Source organism: Macrotis lagotis, chromosome X, assembly GCF_037893015.1.
Source record: "Macrotis lagotis isolate mMagLag1 chromosome X, bilby.v1.9.chrom.fasta, whole genome shotgun sequence".
Classification (NCBI taxonomy): Eukaryota; Metazoa; Chordata; class Mammalia; order Peramelemorphia; family Peramelidae; genus Macrotis; species Macrotis lagotis.
Genome location: NC_133666.1, coordinates 573,742,880 through 573,748,939, shown reverse-complemented (window position 1 = coordinate 573,748,939; position 6,060 = coordinate 573,742,880). Strand labels below are relative to the sequence as shown.

General features: G+C 38.7%; 1 pseudogene; it reads left to right on the top strand.

The window, feature by feature from the left end:
• Positions 1-412: 412 nt before the first annotated feature.
• On the top strand, positions 413-2,117 carry LOC141502846 (eukaryotic translation initiation factor 2D pseudogene; annotated as a pseudogene).
• Positions 2,118-6,060: the final 3,943 nt, after the last annotated feature.

Sequence of the window (6,060 nt, the reverse complement as noted above, 5' to 3'; positions counted from 1 at the left end):
TATCAAATAAAAGGCCTAGAAATCTAAAAGCTTCAGAGATCTAAACCCTAGGCTTCCTCATCAAAGAGTTGCTTCCCTTAGATCTAGGAATAAGTCTTCAGTACCTACTCAGATGCTAAACCCTTTTCACAAACCTGTTAAAAAACAAAACCACAAGTGTGATCCCAGAGAACTTCATTTCTTTTTTTAAGTTATTTTTTAGCCCCTCAGTCTCCACCGGGGGCCGAGGACGAACCTTTCTGGGTGGGCCTTTTTAGGCGCAGGATGGGCATGGCCCTCCCCAGGGTCCCCGGCCCGGGCCCAGGCTGGCCTTGGCTGTGATGGGGCCCCCTGCTTGGCAGGCGAGCCTGGGCCATCCCCAGGCCTCGCCTCCGCCCTGCTCTGCTCCCCCGGCCGTGGGTCCAGGTGCCTCATGTTCCCTAAGGCCTTTCGAGTTAAGTCCAAGACCACGGTCAAGGGATCGGACAGGAGGAAGCTTCGGGCTGATGTGGCAACTGCTTTCCTTGCCTTTGGTCCCAAGCAGCTTTCTGAATTAGTGCCTGGAAAGGATGAGCTCAACATTGTGAAGCTCTGTTCTCACAAAGGAGATGCAGTCACTGTGTATGGGAGTGGTGGAAGCCCCGTTGTGTTGGAGCTGAAGGGAACTCTATATCCCACAGTGTACACCCTGTGGTCTTCCCCTAGTCTTCTGCCAGCCTTCCCAACATGACCTCTTGTGTTGGTCAAGCTTGTTGGGGAGCAGATTTGATGCTGCCTGGGCTTGTCGTGCCACCTACTGGTCTTCCTCAGGTACAGCAGGGTGACCTCTGTGCCATCACCTTGATCGGGAGCAGGGTTCCTGTTGCAATAGGAGTGGCTACTATGTCTACAATTGAGATGTTGGCTTCTGGACTGAAGGGGAGAGGCTTTACAGTGCTCCACACCTGCCTTGACCACTTGTGGCAATTTGGAGACAAATCGTCTCCACTTTCCATTGCCCCAGACCAGGAGGGAATGCCAAAGAAGAGGGACCAGTACAGGTAGATTCTGTTCTTCAGGGAAACATAACATGTCTCACTCTGCAAGGAGAGTGAGAAACCATCAGAAACCACCGAGGAACTGAGGGAAGCAGGAGTGGGCCAGGAACCTGCTGATGATAACAAGACCATTCAAGAACAAATGGATGAGCTGCTACTGAGATGTTTCTTCCATGCCCTGAAGTGCCAGGTCACAAAGGCTGATCTCCCTTTACTCACCAGCACTTTTCCTGGGCAACCACATGTTTTCCTGATGCCCTGAAGGACAACAGTTGGACATAAAGAAATCAAGCTACAAAAAGCTCTCCAAGTTTCTACGCCACATAATGAAGGAGCAGATCGTGCAGGTGAAGGAGTTGAGCAAAGGTGTGGAGAGCATTGTAGCTGTGGACTGGAAACACCCAAGCATGATGTGCCTGAGCCCTCCCCAGCCTCCCAGAGTGTTCAAGAAGTTTCCAAGGAAAAGACTTATCACCCAGTGGAGATCGAATCCCTCTATTGTATCCCAGCCAACATGACTTCTCTCTTCCAGGCATCGGGCCACAAGAAGGGGAGCACACTCTCAGACAGTAAGGTCTGTGCAATTATCATTGACTATGCAAAGAAAAACAACCTGATTGATGTGAACAACAAAAATTTTGTGAAAATAGATCCCTTCTTGTGTGACTGCATCTTGGAAAAAGAGGAACAACACACACAGTATTGAGGATTCCATGGGACAAACTCATTGAAAGGTGCCTGGAAAGATTGAATCCTGCATGTCAAATGACCTTTTATGGTCAAGAGCGTATTGTGAAGAAAGGAAAAATCTGTCCAATTGACATCACTTTGGCACAGAAAGCGTGCAATAAAAAGGTGACCTTGATCTGAAACCTTGAGATCTTTGGTCTGGACCCAAATTCTCTGGCTGCCATCCTCCAGCAGTGGGGCCAGGCCCATGCCACCATCACCCTGGTCCCTGGGTCTAAGAATGCTTTTCAGGTTCAAATCCAAGGGAATCATATCAATCACCTAAGTTGGCTCTTGCTTGAAGAATATAACATCCCTCAAAAACATATCCAAGGTTTGGAAAAGGCTCACAAAACTGGCAAGAAGAAGTGATGACTCTAGTGTCAAATTACACATTTCTGGGAAATTTAAATCTTTGAGCTGGTAATTTACTTGACTTTTCAACTTTTGAGAGGATTAAATGTAATTCTTTACCAAAATAAATTTTTATTCTCATTATTCATATATGTATGTATGAATAATATATGTATATTTTAAATCTAAAAAAAGTTATTTTTAATTAGAGTTTTACTTTGAGTTTTACTATTTTCCCCCAGTCTTACTTCCCTCCCCACCCCCACACAAAGAAATTTGTTAATTTTTACATTGTTTGCATGTTGTACATTGATCCAAATTGAGCATGATAAGAAAGAAATGATATCCTTAAAGAAGAAATAAAAATTATAAGAGATAACAAGATCAGACAATAAGACAGCAGTTTTTTTTCTAAATTAAAGGGAATAGTCCTTGAACTGTGTTCAAACTCCAAGGTTCTTTATCTGGATACAGATGCTATTCTCCATTGCAGAAAACCCCAACTTGTCCCTGATTGTTGCACTGATGAAATAAGCATGTCCATCAAGGTTAATCATCACCCCCATATTGCTGTTAGGGTGTACAGTGTTTTTCTGGTTCTGTTCATCTCACGCAGCATCAGTTCATTCAAATCTCTCCAGGCTTCCCTGAATTCCCGTCCATTCTGGTTTCTAATAGGAAAATAGTGTTCCATGACATACATATACCACAGTTTGCTAAGCCATTCCCCAATTGAAGGACATTAAATTGATTTCCAATTCTTTGCCACCACAAATAGGTTTGCTATGAATATTTTTGTATAAATGATGTTTTTACCCTTTTTCATCATTTCTTCAAGATATAGACCCAGTAGTAGCATTGCTGGGTCAAAGGGTATGCACATTTTTGCTGCCCTTTGGGTTTAGTTCCAGACTGCTCTCCAGACAGGTTGGATGAGTTCACATCTCCACCAACAATGTAATAGTGTCCCAGATTTCCCACAACCCTTCCAACAATGATCATGATCCCTTCTGGTCTTATTGGCCAGTCTGACAGGTGTGAGATGGTACTTCAGAGAAGCTTTAATTTGCATTTCTCTAATAAGTAATGGTTCAGAGAAATTTTTCATACTATGGATTACTTTGTTCTCCTCATCTGTAAATTGCCTTTGCATATCCTTTGACCATTTGTCAACTGGGGAATGGCTTTTTAAAAAAAAATTATGACTCAGTTCTCTGTATATTTTAGAAATGTGTTCTTTGTCGGAAACGTTAGTTGTAAAGATGGTTTCCTAGTTCACTACATTTCTTTTGCTCATGGTTGCAGTGGTTTTACCTGTGCAAAAGAGTTTTAATTTAATGTAATTGAAATCATCTAGTTTGTTTTTAGTGATGTTCTCGATCTCTTTCTTGGTCATAAACTGCTCCCCTTTCCATAGATCTGACAGGTAAACTAATCCTTGATCTTCTAATTTGCTTATAGTATTGATTTTTATATCTAAGTCCTGTATCCATTTGGATTGTATCTTGGTAAATGGTATGAGGTGTTGGTCTATTCTAAGTTTCTTCCATACTAACTTCCAATTTTCCCAGAAGTTTTATATCAAAGAGAGAGTTTTTATCCCAATACCTGGACTTTTTGATTATCAAACAGCAGATTACTATAATCGTTTCCTGCTATTGCACCTAGTCTGTTCCACTGGTCCACCACTCTATTTCTTAGCCAATACCAGACAGTTTTGATGACTGATGCTTTATAATATAATTTTAGATCAGGTAGGGCTAAGTCCCCTTCTTTTGAACTTTTTTTCATTAAATTCCTGGAAATTCTTGGCTTTTTATTTCTCTGCATGAATTTACTTACAACTTTTTCTTACTCATTAAAGTAATTTTTTGGAGTTTTGATTGTTAGGGCACTAAACGGGTAGTTTAGTTTTGGTATAATTGTCATTTTTATTATATTAGCTCTACTTATCCATGAGAAGTTGATGTTTGACCAGTTATTTAAATCTGATTTAATTTGTGTGAGAAGTGTTTTATAATTGTTTTCAAAAAGTTTCTGAGTCTGCCTTGACAAATAGACTCCCAGGTAAGTGGTATTGTCTGAGGTTACTTTGAATGGGATTTCTCTTTCTAGCTCTTCCTGCTGAATCTTGCTAGACATATAAAGAAAAGTTGAGGATTTATGAGAGTTTATTTTATATCCTGCAACTTTGCTAAGATTGTTAATGGTTTTTAGTAGTTTTTTGGATGATTTCTTGTAATTCTCTAGGTAGACCATCATGTCATCTGCAAAGAGTGAGAGATTTTTTGTTTCTTCCTTCCCAATTCTAATTCCTTCAATTTTTTTTCTTCTCTAATTGCTGAAGCTAACATTTCTAATACAATACTGAATAGTACTGGTGATCATGGGCATCATTGTTTCACCCCTGATCTTATTGGGAATGCCTCTAGCATCTCCCCATTGAATATAATGCTTGTTGATGGTTTCACATAGATACTGCTAATTATTCTAAGGAGCATTTCATTTATTCCTACACTCTCTAGTGTTTTTAGTAGGAATGGGTGCTGTATTTTATCAAAAACTTTTTCAGCATCTATTGATATAATCATATAATTTCTCACAGGTTTGTTGTTGATATAATTGTTTATACTAACAGTTTTCCTAATATTGAACCAACCCTGCATTCCTAGAATAAATCCCACTTGATCATAATGTATTATCCCAGTGATAACTTGTTGTAATAATTTTGCTAAGATTTTATTTAAGATTTTTGCATCTATATTCATCAGAGAGATAGGTCTATATTTTCTTTTTCTGATTCAGCTCTTCCTGGTTTAGGTATCAGCACCATATTGGTTTCATAGAAAGAGTTAGGCAATGTTCCATCTTCCCCTAATTTTCCAAAGAGTGTATAAATTGGAAACAGTTGTTCCTGAGAACTTCATTTCTATAAGCAATTCACACTAAGGGAAACTGATTTGAAAAAAATGACAAGCTCACCTTTGGACAAGTCATTTGTGGCAGATTCAAAATCTGTTCTGGTGTTTTTCTTAGCAATCCCTTTTTTTTGAGAGGGCATGTCTATTGCTTTTCAAAGTCAAGCTTAGATCCAAGTCATGGCACAATTAATTGTTAACCATAATTTTCTTAGCTAAAACAAATTAAATAACAAAAGTTAGTTTTATAAATGAAAGTTTTATGTTCTAGTATCTTACCAATAACCCATAGGTAGATAGTTTCCTTACAAATGAGAATCTTGGTACAATATTTTGAGGGAATTTTATTCAGAAAGGGCAAAGTCATAAAACTGAATCAAGTAACCAGTGAGATTTCATTTAAATGACAGTTCTAAATTATGATCCTCTCAAAACTAATCAAATTGCTTTGGATAAGAGGCTTGCTTAGACTAGATTGGAAAGTTTTACAAATAGGCATAGGATTGTTCTCTCCTCATCCAAGATGTCTCTTTTCTGGTGATTTGCTAAATCAAGTGAAGGAATTTTTGGGTGCCATCACAGAATTGACCAGGTCGTACTGACACATGCCAAGTCAACATTTAGATGTAGGAGCCAAGCCTTGGCATAGCAGACTGACATTTTTACACACTGTGACAGTATTTAGATTTATAACTATTACTTAGAGGCAGAGAAATCAATTTTTGCTCAGAAATATAGAAATAAAAACATTAACCTTTGACAATATGTTAAATTATATTGAGTGTTCTACAAATATTGTACCATCTCTGCTGAACTACTATACATATTACCTGATCGTGTTGTATGATCATAGTAATAATTTGCTATAATCTCTCTGCTTACATTTTATTTATGATTTTTGCATCAATATGTACTAGGAAAATTGATCTATGTTTTTCTTGGTCTACTTTGGTTCTCCCTGGTTTAGTTATCAGCACCATGCTGGTGTCATGAAAAGAATTTGTAAGAATATCTTCTATTTTTGCAAATATTTTATGAAGAAT